This window comes from Hypanus sabinus (assembly GCF_030144855.1).
Source record: "Hypanus sabinus isolate sHypSab1 chromosome 24 unlocalized genomic scaffold, sHypSab1.hap1 SUPER_24_unloc_13, whole genome shotgun sequence".
Classification (NCBI taxonomy): Eukaryota; Metazoa; Chordata; class Chondrichthyes; order Myliobatiformes; family Dasyatidae; genus Hypanus; species Hypanus sabinus.
The window spans coordinates 441,762-460,865 of NW_026778926.1; positions in this window are offsets into that span (position 1 = coordinate 441,762).

Genomic DNA, 19,104 nt, shown 5'->3' on the forward strand with positions numbered 1-19,104 from the left:
CACTACAGGAAACATCCTCTCCACATCCACTCTATCTGTGTCCTCTGGTCCTAGACTCCCCCACTACAGGAAATATACTCTCCACATCCACTCTATCTGTGTCCTCTGGTCCTAGACTCCCCCACCATAGGAAACATCCTCTCCACACCCACTCTATCCGTGTCCTCTGGTCCTAGACTCCCCCACCATAGGAAACATCCTCTCCACATCCTCTCTATCTGTGTCCTCTGGTCCTAGACTCCCCCCACTACAGGAAACATCCTCTCCACACCCACTCTATCCGTGTCCTCTGGTCCTAGACTCCCCCACTACAGGAAACATCCTCTCCACACCCACTCTATCTGTGTCCTCTGGTCCTAGACTCCCCCCACTACAGGAAACATCCTCTCCACACCCACTCTATCCGTGTCCTCTGGTCCTAGACTCCCCCACTACAGGAAACATCCTCTCCACACCCACTCTATCCGTGTCCTCTGGTCCTAGACTCCCCCACTATAGGAAACATCCTCTCCACATCCACTCTATCTGTGCCCTCTGGTCCCAGACTCCCCCACTACAGGAAACATCCTCTCCACATCCACTCTATCTGTGTCCTCTGGTCCTAGACTCCCTCACCATTGGAAACATCCTCTCCACATCCACTCTATCTGTGTCCTCTGGTCCTAGACTCCCCCACTATAGGAAACATCCTCTCCACATCCACTCTATCTGTGTCCTCTGGTCCTAGACTCCCCCACCATAGGAAACATCCTCTCCACATCCACTCTATCTGTGTCCTCTGGTCCTAGACTCCCCCACCATAGGAAACATCCTCTCCACATCCACTCTATCTGTGTCCTCTGGTCCTAGACTCCCCCACCATAGGAAACATCCTCTCCACATCCACTCTATCTGTGTCCTCTGGTCCTAGACTCCCCCACTATAGGAAACATCCTCTCCACATCCACTCTATCTGTGACCTCTGGTCCTATACTCCCTCACTACAGGAAACATCCTCTCCACATCCACTCTATCTGTGTCCTCTGGTCCTAGACTCCCCCACCACAGGAAACATCCTCTCCACATCCACTCTATCTGTGTCCTCTGGTCCTAGACTCCCCCACAATAGAAACATCCTCTCCACATCCACTCTATCTGTGTCCTCTGGTCCTAGACTCCCCCCACTACAGGAAACATCCTCTCCACACCCACTCTATCCGTGTCCTCTGGTCCTAGACTCCCCCACTACAGGAAACATCCTCTCCACATCCACTCTATCTGTGTCCTCTGGTCCTAGACTCCCCCACTACAGGAAACATCCTCTCCACATCCACTCTATCTGTGTCCTCTGGTCCTAGTCTCCCTCACAACAGGAAACATCCTCTCCACACCCACTCTATCTGTGTCCACTGGTCCTAGACTCCCCCACCATAGGAAACATCCTCTCCACATCCACTCTATCTGTGTCCTCTGGTCCTAGTCTCCCCCACTACAGGAAACATCCTCTCCACATCCACTCTATCTGTGTCCTCTGGTCCTAGACTCCCCCACTATAGGAAACATCCTCTCCACACCCACTCTCTCAAGGCCTTTCAACGTTCGACAGGTTTCAATGCGGTGGCACCTCATCCTTCTGAATTCCAGTGAATACAGCCCAGAGCCATCAGACGCTCTTCATACGACAGGACATTCAATCCGAGAATCATTTTCGTGAACTCCTTTGAACCCTTTCCAGTTTCAGTATCTGTGGAGAGAACTGTCTCTGTGGGCTTGATTCAGGGCCCTGCCTGCTTTTCTTCATTCTTGGCATAATTTTTGTTCTCTGCGTATTGAGCGATGGCCTTTTTTAAATGGGTCCTTCTGGGTTTATTTTTCTGGCTGCCTGTTAGATACATCTCAAGGCTGTATAGTGTACATATACTTTGATAATAAATGTACTTGCAATTTAACTCAGGCTTCCAGCTGCAGACAACATTCTAGCAAATCTCTTAAGTACTCTTTCTAATTTAATAACATCTTTCCTCCACAGGGAGCTGGTTATTAAGAGGAGTGATGTACACGTACCTGTCTACGTCACTGAGCTCAGTGTGAACATTGCCAACAGCCTGTCCTGGGCCAACCACTGTGTCACCATGGCCAGGGTTAAACCTCACCAACATCGACTTCCTCAGGAGGCAAAAGAAGTTCCACCCTCATCCCACAGAAAGCATCTGATCCAGACGCATCACAGCTCGGTGCGGCAACTGCTCCGTCCGGGACCGCAGAGAGTTGTGGACACAGAACTCCCCACCCACACCGGACATTATTCTTCCTCTCTCTTCCATCAAGCAGTAGATACAACGGTCTGAAAGCATGCCCCACTGAGCTTCTCAGACACTGTGCTGACAGAACTGCATTCGTTCCTCTGGTTAATCGCCAATTTAATCTTCTGAATCTATCGCATTATGAATTTGCACCTCATGGTCAGCTGAATGGGTTTTCGGCCTGCTTCACAGACGAGAAGCAGGCATGGCCTGGGTACTGCGATGGACGGTGCCTCTCGAGACATCACCTTTTGAAGATTCCGTGATGGTCTGGCTAAGTCCACAGCCTTCTCCAGCCTGTACTGATCCTGCACTTTGGAGCTTCCATACCGGATGGTGATTCTCTCCACCATACAGTTGCAGATGAGTCTGGCCACCCTAACTCCGAATGAAGCAGAGCCCCTTCTTTGCAATTGCATCAATGTATTGACCTCAATACAGATCTTCTGAAATATTGACACAGAGGAACTTGAAGCTGCTCACACTGCTCCCTTGACTCCCCCTTCCACAATCAATCCCTCATTCCCCCTGACGTTGCTGCGGCACCACTCAACCAGCTGACTCCTTGACACCATCGCAGATTCTGCCAACAGTTGCTTCTTCGCCATACTGACAGACGGCGTTTCTCCTGAGCCTAACCTCGCAGCCACGGGTGTCGAGAGGGCAGAACAGCCATCAGAGTGGATTGTTAGTGAAGAGGCAAAGCCTGAAAGCACGTCCCACCAGGCTCGAGGACAGCTTCTACCCCGCTGTTATCAGACTATTGAACGGTCCCTCAGTACGATAAGACAGCTTCTACCCTGCTGTTATCAGACTATTGAACGGTCCCCCAGTACGATAAGACAGCTTCTACACCGCTGTTATCAGACTATTGATCAGTCCCCCAGTACGATAAGACAACTTCTACCCCGCTGTTATCAGACTATTGAACGGTCCCTCAGTACGATAAGACAGCTTCTACCCCGCTGTTATCAGACCATCGAACGGTCCCCCAGTACGATAAGACAGCTTCTACCCCCCTGTTATCAGACTATTGGATGGCCCTCCCAGTACGATAAGACAGCTTATACCCCGCTGTTATCAGACTATTGAACGGTCCCCCAGTACGATAAGACAGCTTCTACCCCGCTGTTATCAGACTATTGAACGGTCCCCAGTACGATAAGACAGCTTCTACCCCACTGTTATCAGACTATTGAACGGTCCCCCAGTACGATAAGACAGCTTCTACCCCGCTGTTATCAGACTATTGAACGGTCCCCCAGTACGATAAGACAGCTTCTACCCCGCTGTTATCAGACTATTGAACGGTCACCCAGTACGATAAGACAGCTTCTACCCCCGTTATCAGACTATTGAACGGTCCCCGAGTACGATAAGACAGCTTCTACTCCGCTGTTATCAGACTATTGAACGGTCCCCCAGTACGATAAGACAGCTTCTACCCCGCTGTTATCAGTCTATTGAACGGTCCCCCAGTACGATAAGACAGCTTCTACCCCGCTGTTATCAGACTATTGAACGGTCCCCCAGTACGATAAGACAGCTTCTACCCCGCTGTTATCAGACTATTGAACGGTCCCCCAGTACGATAAGACAGCTTCTACCCCGCTGTTATCAGACTATTGAACGGTCCCCCAGTACGATAAGACAGCTTCTACCCCGCTGTTATCAGTCTATTGAACGGTCCCCCAGTACGATAAGACAGCTCATACCCCGCTGTTATCAGACTATTGAACCGTCCCCCAGTATGATAAGACAGCTTCTACCCCGCTGTTATCAGACTATTGAACGGTCCCCCAGAACGATAAGACAGCTTCTACCCCGCTGTTATCAGACGATTGAACGGTCCCCATTACGATAAGACAGCTTCTACCCCGCTGTTATCAGACTATTGAACTGTCCCCCAGTACGATAAGACAGCTTCTACCCCGCTGTTATCAGACGATTGAACGGTCCCCAGTACGATAAGACAGCTTCTACCCCGCTGTTATCAGACTATTGAACGGTCCCCCAGTACGATAAGACAGCTTCTACCCCGCTGTTATCAGACTATTGAACGGTCCCCCAGTACGATAAGACAGCTTCTACCCCGCTGTTATCAGACTATTGAACGGTCCCCCAGTACGATAAGACAGATTCTACCCCGCTGTTATCAGACTATTGAATGGTCCCCCAGAACGATAAGACAGCTTCTACCCCGCTGTTATCAGACTATTGAATGGTCCCCCAGTACGATAAGACAGCTTCTACCCCGCTGTTATCAGACTATTGAACGGTCCCCAGTACGATAAGACAGCTTCTGCCCCGCTGTTATCAGACTATTGAACAGCCCCAGTACGATAAGACAGCTTCTACCCCGCTGTTATCAGACTATTGAACGGTCCCACCAGGCTCAAGGACAGCTACAACCCCGCTGTTATCAGACTATTGAACGGTCCCACAAGGCTCGAGGACAGCTACTACCCCGCTGTTATCAGACTATTCAACGGTCCCAAGAGGCTCGAGGACAGCTACTACCCCGCTGTTATCAGACTATTGAACGGTCCCACCAGGCTCGAGGACAGCTTCTACCCCGCTGTTATCAGACTATTGAACGGCCCCCCCAGTACGATAAGACAGCTTCTATCCCGCTGTTATCAGACTATTGAACGGTCCCCCAGTACGATAAGACAGCTTCTACCCCGCTGTTATCCGACTATTGAACGGTCCCCCATTACGATAAGACAGCTTCTACCCCGCTGTTATCAGACTATTGAACAGTCCCCCAGTAGGATAAGACAGCGTCTGCCCCGCTGCTATCAGACTATTGAACGGTCCCCCAGTACGAGAAGACAGCTTCTACCCCGCTGTTATCAGACTATTGAACGGTCCCCCAGTACGATAAGACAGCTTCTACCCCGCTGTTATCAGACTATTGAATGGCCCCACCAGGCTCGAGGACAGCTTCTACCCCGCTGTTATAAGACTATTGAACGGTCCCACCAGGCTCGAGGACAGCTTCTACCCCGCTGTTATCAGACTATTGAACGGTCCCCCAGTACGATAAGACAGCTTCTACCCCGCTGTTATCAGACTATTGAACGGCCCCCACAGTACGATAAGACAGCTTCTATCCCGCTGTTATCAGACTATTGAACGGTCCCCCAGTACGATAAGACAGCTTCTACCCCGCTGTTATCAGACTATTGAATGGTCCCCCAGTACGATAAGACAGCTTCTACCCCGCTGTTATCAGACTATTGAATGGCCCCCATTACGATAAGTCAGCTTCTACCCCGCTGTTATCAGACTATTGAACAGTCCCCCAGTACGATAAGACAGCTTCTACCCCGCTGTTATCAGATGATTGAATGGTCCCCCAGTACGATAAGACAGCTTCTACCCCGCTGTTATCAGACTATTGAACGGTCCCCCAGCACGATAAGACAGCTTCTACCCCGCTGTTATCAGACTATTGAACGGTCCCCCAGTACGATACGACAGCTTCTACCCCGCTGTTATCAGACTATTGAACGGTCCCCCAGTACGATAAGACAGCTTCTACCCCGCTGTTATCAGACTATTGAACGGTCCCCCCAGTACGGTAAGACAGCTTCTACCCCGCTGTTATCAGACTATTGAACGGTCCCCCAGTACGATAAGACAGCTTCTACCCCACTGTTATCAGACTATTGAACGGTCCCCCAGTACGATAAGACAGCTTCTACCCCCGTTATCAGACTATTGAACGGTCCCCGAGTACGATAAGACAGCTTCTACCCCGCTGTTATCAGACTATTGAACGGTCCCCCAGTACGATAAGACAGCTTCTACCCCGCTGTTATCAGACTATTGAACGGTCCCCCAGTACGATAAGACAGCTTCTACCCCCCTGTTAACAGACTATTGGACGGCCCTCCCAGTACGATAAGACAGCTTATACCCCGCTGTTATCAGACTATTGAACGGACCCCAGTACGATAAGACAGCTTCTACCCCGCTGTTATCAGACTATTGAACGGTCCCCCAGTACGATAAGACAGCTTCTACCCCGCTGTTATCATACTATTGAACAGCCCCAGTACGATAAGACAGCTTCTACCCCGCTATTATCAGACTATTGAACGGCCCCCCCAGTACGATAAGACAGCTTCTACCCTGCTGTTATCAGACTATTGAACGGTCCCCCAGTACGATAAGACAGCTTCTACCCCGCTGTTATCAGACTATTGAACGGTCCCCCAGTACGATAAGACAGCTTCTACCCCGCTGTTATCAGACTATTGAACGGCCCCCATTACGATAAGACAGCTTCTACCCCGCTGTTATCAGACTATTCAATGGTCCCCCAGTACGATAAGACAGCTTCTACCCCGCTGTTATCAGACTATCGAACGGCCCCCCAGTACGATAAGACAGCTTCTACCCCGCTGTTATCCAACTATCGAACGGCCCCCCAGTACGATAAGACAGCTTCTACCCCGCTGTTATCAGATGATTGAATGGTCCCCCAGTACGATAAGACAGCTTCTACCCCGCTGTTACCAGATGATTGAATGGTCCCCCAGAACGATAAGACAGCTTCTACCCCGCTGTTATCAGACTATCGAACGGCCCCCCAGTACGATAAGACAGCTTATACCCCGCTGTTATCAGACTATTCAACGGTCCCCCAGTACGATAAGACAGCTTCTACCCCGCTGTTATCAGACTATCGAACGGCCCCCCAGTACGATAAGACAGCTTCTACCCCGCTGTTATCCGACTATCGAACGGCCCCCCAGTACGATAAGACAGCTTCTACCCCGCTGTTATCAGACTATTGAACGGTCCCCCAGTACGATAAGACAGCTTCTACCCCGCTGTTATCAGACTATTGAACGGTCCCCGAGTACGATAAGACAGCTTCTACCCCGCTGTTATCAGTCTATTGAACGGTCCCCCAGTACGATAAGACAGCTTCTACCCCGCTGTTATCAGTCTATTGAACGGTCCCCCAGTACGATAAGACAGCTTCTACCCCGCTGTTATCAGACTATTGAACGGTCCCCAGTACGATAAGACAGCTTCTACCCCGCTGTTATCAGACTATTGAACGGTCCCCCAGTACGATAAGACAGCTTCTGCCCCGCTGTCATCAGACTATTGAACGGTCCCCCAGTACGATAAGACAGCTTCTACCCCGCTGTTATCAGACTATTGAACGGTCCCCCAGTACGATAAGACAGCTTCTACACCGCTGTTATCAGACTATTGAATTGTCCCCCAGTACGATAAGACAGATTCTACCCCGCTGTTATCAGACTATTGAACGGTCCCCCCAGTACGGTAAGACAGCTTCTACCCCGCTGTTATCAGACTATTGAACGGTCCCCCAGTACGATAAGACAGCTTCTACCCCGCTGTTATCAGACTATTGAACGGTCCCCCAGTACGATAAGACAGCTTCTACCCCCGTTATCAGACTATTGAACGGTCCCCGAGTACGATAAGACAGCTTCTACCCCGCTGTTATCAGACTATTGAACGGTCCCCCTTGTACGATAAGACAGCTTCTACCCCGCTGTTATCAGACTATTGAACGGTCCCCCAGTACGATAAGACAGCTTCTACCCCGCTGTTATCAGACTATTGAACGGTCCCCCAGTACGATAAGACAGCTTCCACCCCGCTGTTATCAGACTATTGAACGGTCCCCCAGTACGATAAGACAGCTTCTACCCACTGTTATCAGACTATTGGACGGCCCTCCCAGTACGATAAGACAGCTTCCACCCCGCTGTTATCAGACTATTGAACGGTCCCCCAGTACGATAAGACAGCTTCTACCCACTGTTATCAGACTATTGGACGGCCCTCCCAGTACGATAAGACAGCTGCTACCCCGCTGTTATCAGTCTATTGAATGGTCCACCAGTACGATAAGACAGCTTCCATCCCGCTGTTATCAGACTATTGAACGGTCCCCCAGTACGATAAGACAGCTTCTGCCCCGCTGTTATCAGACTATTGAACGGTCCCCCAGTACGAGAAGACAGCTTCTACCCCGCTGTTATCAGACTATTGAACGGACCCCAGTACGACAATACAGCTTCTACCCCGCTGTTATCAGACTATTGAACGGACCCCAGTACGACAATACAGCTTCTACCCCGCTGTTATCAGACTATTGGACGGCCCCCCCAGTACGATAAGACAGCTTCTACCCCGCTGTTATCAGACGATTGAACGGTCCCCATTACGATAAGACAGCTTCTACCCCGCTATTATCAGACTATTGAACGGTCCCCCAGTACGATAACACAGCTTCTACCCCGCTGTTATCAGACTATTGAATGGTCCCCCAGTACGATAAGACAGCTTCTACCCCGCTGTTATCAGACTATTGAACGGTACCCCAGTACGATAAGACAGCTTCTACCCCGCTGTTATCAGACTATTGAACGGTCCCCCAGTACGATAAGACAGCTTCTACCCCGCTGTTATCAGACTATTGAACGGTCCCCCAGTACGATAAGACAGCTTCTACCCCGCTGTAATCAGACTATTGAACGGTCCCCCAGTACGATAAGACAGCTTCTACCCCGCTGTTATCAGACTATTGAACGGTCCCACAGTACGATAAGACAGCTTCTACCCCGCTGTTATCAGTCTATTGAACGGTCCCCCTGTACGATAAGACAGCTTCTACCCCGCTATTATCAGACTATTGAATGGTCCCCCAGTACGATAAGACAGCTTCTACCCCGCTGTTATCAGTCTATTGAACGGACCCCAGTACGATAAGACAGCTTCTACCCCGCTGTTATCAGACTATTGAACGGTCCCCCAGTACGATAAGACAGCTTCTACCCCGCTGTTATCAGACTATTGAATGGTCCACCAGTACGATAAGACAGCTTCTACCCCGCTGTTATCAGACTATTGAACGGTCCCCCAGTACGATAAGACAGCTTCTACCCCGCTGTTATCAGACAATTGAACGGTCCCCCAGTACGATAAGACAGCTTCTGCCCCGCTGTTATCGGACTATTGAACGGTCCCCCAGTACGATAAGACAACTTCTACCCCGCTGTTATCAGACTATTGAACGGTCCCCCAGTACGATAAGACAGCTTCTACCCCCGTTATCAGACTATTGAACGGTCCCCGAGTACGATAAGACAGCTTCTACCCCGCTGTTATCAGAATATTGAACGGTCCCCCAGTACGATAAGACAGCTTCTACCCCGCTGTTATCAGACTATTGAACGGTCCCCCAGTACGATAAGACAGCTTCTACCCACTGTTATCAGACTATTGGACGGCCCTCCCAGTACGATAAGACAGCTTATACCCCGCTGTTATCAGACTATTGAACGGACCCCAGTACGATAAGACAGCTTCTACCCCACTGTTATCAGACTATTGAACGGTCCCCAGTACGATAAGACAGCTTCTACCCCCGTTATCAGACTATTGAATGGTCCCCGAGTACGATAAGACAGCTTCTACCCCGCTGTTATCAGACTATTGAACGGTCCCCCAGTACGATAAGACAGCTTCTACCCCACTGTTATCAGATTATTGAACGGTCCCCCAGTACGATAAGACAGCTTCTACCCCGCTGTTATCAGACTATTGAACGGTCCCCCAGTACGATAAGACAGCTTCTACCCCGCTGTTATCAGACTATTGAACGGTCCCCCAGTACGATAAGACAGCTTCCACCCCGCTGTTATCAGACTATTGAACGGTCCCCCAGTACGATAAGACAGCTTCTACCCACTGTTATCAGACTATTGGACGGCCCTCCCAGTACGATAAGACAGCTTATACCCCGCTGTTATCAGACTATTGAACGGACCCCAGTACGATAAGACAGCTTCTACCCCACTGTTATCAGACTATTCAACGGTCCCCAGTACGATAAGACAGCTTCTACCCCCGTTATCAGACTATTGAATGGTCCCCGAGTACGATAAGACAGCTTCTACCCCGCTGTTATCAGACTATTGAACGGTCCCCCAGTACGATAAGACAGCTTCTACCCCGCTGTTATCAGACTATTGAACGGTCCCTCAGTACGATAAGACAGCTTCTACCCCACTGTTATCAGACTATTGAACAGCCCCAGTACGATAAGACAGCTTCTACCCCGCTGTTATCAGACTATTGAACGGTCCCCCAGTACAATAAGACAGCTTCTACCCCGCTGTTATCAGACTATTGAACAGCCCCAGTACGATAAGACAGCTTCTACCCCGCTGTTATCAGACTATTGAACGGTCCCACCAGGCTCAAGGACAGCTACAACCCCGCTGTTATCAGACGATTGAACAGTCCCCCAGTACGAGAAGACAGCTTCTACCCCGCTGTTATCAGACTATTGAACGGACCCCAGTACGACAATACAGCTTCTACCCCGCTGTTATCAGACGATTGAACAGTCCCCATTACGATAAGACAGCTTCTACCCCGCTATTATCAGACTATTGAACGGTCCCCCAGTACGATAACACAGCTTCTACCCCGCTGTTATCAGACTATTGAATGGTCCCCCAGTACGATAAGACAGCTTCTACCCCGCTGTTATCAGACTATTGAACGGTCCCCCAGTACGATAAGACAGCTTCTACCCCGCTGTTATCAGACTATTAAACGGTCCCCCAGTACGATAAGACAGCTTCTACCCCGCTGTTATCAGACTATTGAACGGTCCCCCAGTACGATAAGACAGCTTCTACCCCGCTGTTATCAGACTATTGAACGGTCCCCCAGTACGATAAGACAGCTTCTACCCCGCTGTTATCAGACTATTGGACGGCCCTCCCAGTACGATAAGACAGCTGCTACCCCGCTGTGATCAGACTATTGAATGGTCCACCAGTACGATAAGACAGCTTCCATCCCGCTGTTATCAGACTATTGAACGGTCCCCCAGTACGATAAGACAGCTTCTGCCCCGCTGTTATCAGACTATTGAACGGTCCCCCAGTACGAGAAGACAGCTTCTACCCCGCTGTTATCAGACTATTGAACGGACCCCAGTACGACAATACAGCTTCTACCCCGCTGTTATCAGACTATTGAACGGACCCCAGTACGACAATACAGCTTCTACCCCGCTGTTATCAGACTATTGGACGGCCCCCCCAGTACGATAAGACAGCTTCTACCCCGCTGTTATCAGACGATTGAACGGTCCCCATTACGATAAGACAGCTTCTACCCCGCTATTATCAGACTATTGAACGGTCCCCCAGTACGATAACACAGCTTCTACCCCGCTGTTATCAGACTATTGAATGGTCCCCCAGTACGATAAGACAGCTTCTACCCCGCTGTTATCAGACTATTGAACGGTACCCCAGTACGATAAGACAGCTTCTACCCCGCTGTTATCAGACTATTGAACGGTCCCCCAGTACGATAAGACAGCTTCTACCCCGCTGTTATCAGACTATTGAACGGTCCCCCAGTACGATAAGACAGCTTCTACCCCGCTGTAATCAGACTATTGAACGGTCCCCCAGTACGATAAGACAGCTTCTACCCCGCTGTTATCAGACTATTGAACGGTCCCACAGTACGATAAGACAGCTTCTACCCCGCTGTTATCAGTCTATTGAACGGTCCCCCTGTACGATAAGACAGCTTCTACCCCGCTGTTATCAGACTATTGAATGGTCCCCCAGTACGATAAGACAGCTTCTACCCCGCTGTTATCAGTCTATTGAACGGACCCCAGTACGATAAGACAGCTTCTACCCCGCTGTTATCAGACTATTGAACGGTCCCCCAGTACGATAAGACAGCTTCTACCCCGCTGTTATCAGACTATTGAATGGTCCACCAGTACGATAAGACAGCTTCTACCCCGCTGTTATCAGACTATTCAACGGTCCCCCAGTACGATAAGACAGCTTCTACCCCGCTGTTATCAGACAATTGAACGGTCCCCCAGTACGATAAGACAGCTTCTGCCCCGCTGTTATCGGACTATTGAACGGTCCCCCAGTACGATAAGACAACTTCTACCCCGCTGTTATCAGACTATTGAACGGTCCCCCAGTACGATAAGACAGCTTCTACCCCCGTTATCAGACTATTGAACGGTCCCCGAGTACGATAAGACAGCTTCTACCCCGCTGTTATCAGAATATTGAACGGTCCCCCAGTACGATAAGACAGCTTCTACCCCGCTGTTATCAGACTATTGAACGGTCCCCCAGTACGATAAGACAGCTTCTACCCACTGTTATCAGACTATTGGACGGCCCTCCCAGTACGATAAGACAGCTTATACCCCGCTGTTATCAGACTATTGAACGGACCCCAGTACGATAAGACAGCTTCTACCCCACTGTTATCAGACTATTGAACGGTCCCCAGTACGATAAGACAGCTTCTACCCCCGTTATCAGACTATTGAATGGTCCCCGAGTACGATAAGACAGCTTCTACCCCGCTGTTATCAGACTATTGAACGGTCCCCCAGTACGATAAGACAGCTTCTACCCCGCTGTTATCAGACTATTGAACAGCCCCAGTACGATAAGACAGCTTCTACCCCGCTGTTATCAGACTATTGAACGGTCCCACCAGGCTCAAGGACAGCTACAACCCCGCTGTTATCAGACGATTGAACAGTCCCCCAGTACGAGAAGACAGCTTCTACCCCGCTGTTATCAGACTATTGAACGGACCCCAGTACGACAATACAGCTTCTACCCCGCTGTTATCAGACGATTGAACGGTCCCCATTACGATAAGACAGCTTCTACCCCGCTATTATCAGACTATTGAACGGTCCCCCAGTACGATAACACAGCTTCTGCCCCGCTGTTATCAGACTATTGAATGGTCCCCCAGTACGATAAGACAGCTTCTACCCCGCTGTTATCAGACTATTGAACGGTCCCCCAGTACGATAAGACAGCTTCTACCCCGCTGTTATCAGACTATTGAACGGTCCCCCAGTACGATAAGACAGCTTCTACCCCGCTGTTATCAGACTATTGAACGGTCCCCCAGTACGATAAGACAGCTTCTACCCCGCTGTTATCAGACTATTCAACGGTCCCACCAGGCTCGAGGACAGCTTCTACCCCGCTGTTATCAGACTATTGAACGGCCCCCCCAGTACGATAAGACAGCTTCTATCCCGCTGTTATCAGACTATTGAACGGTCCCCCAGTACGATAAGACAGCTTCTACCCCGCTGTTATCCGACTATTGAACGGTCCCCCAGTACGATAAGACAGCTTCTGCCCCGCTGCTATCAGACTATTGAACGGTCCCCCAGTACGAGAAGACAGCTTCTACCCCGCTGTTATCAGACTATTGAACGGTCCCCCAGTACGATAAGACAGCTTCTACCCCGCTGTTATCAGACTATTGAATGGCCCCACCAGGCTCGAGGACAGCTTCTACCCCGCTGTTATAAGACTATTGAACGGTCCCACCAGGCTCGAGGACAGCTTCTACCCCGCTGTTATCAGACTATTGAACGGTCCCCCAGTACGATAAGACAGCTTCTACCCCGCTGTTATCAGACTATTGAACGGCCCCCACAGTACGATAAGACAGCTTCTATCCCGCTGTTATCAGACTATTGAACGGTCCCCCAGTACGATAAGACAGCTTCTACCCTGCTGTTATCAGACTATTGAATGGTCCCCCAGTACGATAAGACAGCTTCTACCCCGCTGTTATCAGACTATTGAACGGCCCCCATTACGATAAGTCAGCTTCTACCCCGCTGTTATCAGACTATTGAACAGTCCCCCAGTACGATAAGACAGCTTCTACCCCGCTGTTATCAGATGATTGAATGGTCCCCCAGTACGATAAGACAGCTTCTACCCCGCTGTTATCAGACTATTGAACGGTCCCCCAGCACGATAAGACAGCTTCTACCCCGCTGTTATCAGACTATTGAACGGTCCCACCAGGCTCAAGGACAGCTACAACCCCGCTGTTATCAGACGATTGAACAGTCCCCCAGTACGAGAAGACAGCTTCTACCCCGCTGTTATCAGACTATTGAACGGACCCCAGTAGACAATACAGCTTCTACCCCGCTGTTATCAGACGATTGAACGGTCCCCATTACGATAAGACAGCTTCTACCCCGCTATTATCAGACTATTGAACGGTCCCCCAGTACGATAACACAGCTTCTACCCCGCTGTTATCAGACTATTGAATGGTCCCCCAGTACGATAAGACAGCTTCTACCCCGCTGTTATCAGACTATTGAACGGTCCCCCAGTACGATAAGACAGCTTCTACCCCGCTGTTATCAGACTATTGAACGGTCCCCCAGTACGATAAGACAGCTTCTACCCCGCTGTTATCAGACTATTGAACGGTCCCCCAGTACGATAAGACAGCTTCTACCCCGCTGTTATCAGACTATTCAACGGTCCCCAGTACGATAAGACAGCTTCTACCCCCGTTATCAGACTATTGAATGGTCCCCGAGTACGATAAGACAGCTTCTACCCCGCTGTTATCAGACTATTGAACGGTCCCCCAGTACGATAAGACAGCTTCTACCCCGCTGTTATCAGACTATTGAACGGTCCCTCAGTACGATAAGACAGCTTCTACCCCACTGTTATCAGACTATTGAACAGCCCCAGTACGATAAGACAGCTTCTACCCCGCTGTTATCAGACTATTGAACGGTCCCCCAGTACAATAAGACAGCTTCTACCCCGCTGTTATCAGACTATTGAACAGCCCCAGTACGATAAGACAGCTTCTACCCCGCTGTTATCAGACTATTGAACGGTCCCACCAGGCTCAAGGACAGCTACAACCCCGCTGTTATCAGACGATTGAACAGTCCCCCAGTACGAGAAGACAGCTTCTACCCCGCTGTTATCAGACTATTGAACGGACCCCAGTACGACAATACAGCTTCTACCCCGCTGTTATCAGACGATTGAACAGTCCCCATTACGATAAGACAGCTTCTACCCCGCTATTATCAGACTATTGAACGGTCCCCCAGTACGATAACACAGCTTCTACCCCGCTGTTATCAGACTATTGAATGGTCCCCCAGTACGATAAGACAGCTTCTACCCCGCTGTTATCAGACTATTGAACGGTCCCCCAGTACGATAAGACAGCTTCTACCCCGCTGTTATCAGACTATTAAACGGTCCCCCAGTACGATAAGACAGCTTCTACCCCGCTGTTATCAGACTATTGAACGGTCCCCCAGTACGATAAGACAGCTTCTACCCCGCTGTTATCAGACTATTGAACGGTCCCCCAGTACGATAAGACAGCTTCTACCCCGCTGTTATCAGACTATTGGACGGCCCTCCCAGTACGATAAGACAGCTGCTACCCCGCTGTGATCAGACTATTGAATGGTCCACCAGTACGATAAGACAGCTTCCATCCCGCTGTTATCAGACTATTGAACGGTCCCCCAGTACGATAAGACAGCTTCTGCCCCGCTGTTATCAGACTATTGAACGGTCCCCCAGTACGAGAAGACAGCTTCTACCCCGCTGTTATCAGACTATTGAACGGACCCCCAGTACGACAATACAGCTTCTACCCCGCTGTTATCAGACTATTGAACGGACCCCAGTACGACAATACAGCTTCTACCCCGCTGTTATCAGACTATTGGACGGCCCCCCCAGTACGATAAGACAGCTTCTACCCCGCTGTTATCAGACGATTGAACGGTCCCCATTACGATAAGACAGCTTCTACCCCGCTATTATCAGACTATTGAACGGTCCCCCAGTACGATAACACAGCTTCTACCCCGCTGTTATCAGACTATTGAATGGTCCCCCAGTACGATAAGACAGCTTCTACCCCGCTGTTATCAGACTATTGAACGGTACCCCAGTACGATAAGACAGCTTCTACCCCGCTGTTATCAGACTATTGAACGGTCCCCCAGTACGATAAGACAGCTTCTACCCCGCTGTTATCAGACTATTGAACGGTCCCCCAGTACGATAAGACAGCTTCTACCCCGCTGTAATCAGACTATTGAACGGTCCCCCAGTACGATAAGACAGCTTCTACCCCGCTGTTATCAGACTATTGAACGGTCCCACAGTACGATAAGACAGCTTCTACCCCGCTGTTATCAGTCTATTGAACGGTCCCCCTGTACGATAAGACAGCTTCTACCCCGCTGTTATCAGACTATTGAATGGTCCCCCAGTACGATAAGACAGCTTCTACCCCGCTGTTATCAGTCTATTGAACGGACCCCAGTACGATAAGACAGCTTCTACCCCGCTGTTATCAGACTATTGAACGGTCCCCCAGTACGATAAGACAGCTTCTACCCCGCTGTTATCAGACTATTGAATGGTCCACCAGTACGATAAGACAGCTTCTACCCCGCTGTTATCAGACTATTGAACGGTCCCCCAGTACGATAAGACAGCTTCTACCCCGCTGTTATCAGACAATTGAACGGTCCCCCAGTACGATAAGACAGCTTCTGCCCCGCTGTTATCGGACTATTGAACGGTCCCCCAGTACGATAAGACAACTTCTACCCCGCTGTTATCAGACTATTGAACGGTCCCCCAGTACGATAAGACAGCTTCTACCCCCGTTATCAGACTTTTGAACGGTCCCCGAGTACGATAAGACAGCTTCTACCCCGCTGTTATCAGAATATTGAACGGTCCCCCAGTACGATAAGACAGCTTCTACCCCGCTGTTATCAGACTATTGAACGGTCCCCCAGTACGATAAGACAGCTTCTACCCACTGTTATCAGACTATTGGACGGCCCTCCCAGTACGATAAGACAGCTTATACCCCGCTGTTATCAGACTATTGAACGGACCCCAGTACGATAAGACAGCTTCTACCCCACTGTTATCAGACTATTGAACGGTCCCCAGTACGATAAGACAGCTTCTACCCCCGTTATCAGACTATTGAATGGTCCCCGAGTACGATAAGACAGCTTCTACCCCGCTGTTATCAGACTATTGAACGGTCCCCCAGTACGATAAGACAGCTTCTACCCCGCTGTTATCAGACTATTGAACAGCCCCAGTACGATAAGACAGCTTCTACCCCGCTGTTATCAGACTATTGAACGGTCCCACCAGGCTCAAGGACAGCTACAACCCCGCTGTTATCAGACGATTGAACAGTCCCCCAGTACGAGAAGACAGCTTCTACCCCGCTGTTATCAGACTATTGAACGGACCCCAGTACGACAATACAGCTTCTACCCCGCTGTTATCAGACGATTGAACGGTCCCCATTACGATAAGACAGCTTCTACCCCGCTATTATCAGACTATTGAACGGTCCCCCAGTACGATAACACAGCTTCTGCCCCGCTGTTATCAGACTATTGAATGGTCCCCCAGTACGATAAGACAGCTTCTACCCCGCTGTTATCAGACTATTGAACGGTCCCCCAGTACGATAAGACAGCTTCTACCCCGCTGTTATCAGACTATTGAACGGTCCCCCAGTACGATAAGACAGCTTCTACCCCGCTGTTATCAGACTATTGAACGGTCCCCCAGTACGATAAGACAGCTTCTACCCCGCTGTTATCAGACTATTCAACGGTCCCACCAGGCTCGAGGACAGCTTCTACCCCGCTGTTATCAGACTATTGAACGGCCCCCCCAGTACGATAAGACAGCTTCTATCCCGCTGTTATCAGACTATTGAACGGTCCCCCAGTACGATAAGACAGCTTCTACCCCGCTGTTATCCGACTATTGAACGGTCCCCCAGTACGATAAGACAGCTTCTGCCCCGCTGCTATCAGACTATTGAACGGTCCCCCAGTACGAGAAGACAGCTTCTACCCCGCTGTTATCAGACTATTGAACGGTCCCCCAGTACGATAAGACAGCTTCTACCCCGCTGTTATCAGACTATTGAATGGCCCCACCAGGCTCGAGGACAGCTTCTACCCCGCTGTTATAAGACTATTGAACGGTCCCACCAGGCTCGAGGACAGCTTCTACCCCGCTGTTATCAGACTATTGAACGGTCCCCCAGTACGATAAGACAGCTTCTACCCCGCTGTTATCAGACTATTGAACGGCCCCCACAGTACGATAAGACAGCTTCTATCCCGCTGTTATCAGACTATTGAACGGTCCCCCAGTACGATAAGACAGCTTCTACCCTGCTGTTATCAGACTATTGAATGGTCCCCCAGTACGATAAGACAGCTTCTACCCCGCTGTTATCAGACTATTGAACGGCCCCCATTACGATAAGTCAGCTTCTACCCCGCTGTTATCAGACTATTGAACAGTCCCCCAGTACGATAAGACAGCTTCTACCCCGCTGTTATCAGATGATTGAATGGTCCCCCAGTACGATAAGACAGCTTCTACCCCGCTGTTATCAGACTATTGAACGGTCCCCCAGCACGATAAGACAGCTTCTACCCCGCTGTTATCAGACTATTGAACGGTCCCACCAGGCTCAAGGACAGCTACAACCCCGCTGTTATCAGACGATTGAACAGTCCCCCAGTACGAGAAGACAGCTTCTACCCCGCTGTTATCAGACTATTGAACGGACCCCAGTACGACAATACAGCTTCTACCCCGCTGTTATCAGACGATTGAACGGTCCCCATTACGATAAGACAGCTTCTACCCCGCTATTATCAGACTATTGAACGGTCCCCCAGTACGATAACACAGCTTCTACCCCGCTGTTATCAGACTATTGAATGGTCCCCCAGTACGATAAGACAGCTTCTACCCCGCTGTTATCAGACTATTGAACGGTCCCCCAGTACGATAAGACAGCTTCTACCCCGCTGTTATCAGACTATTGAACGGTCCCCCAGTACGATAAGACAGCT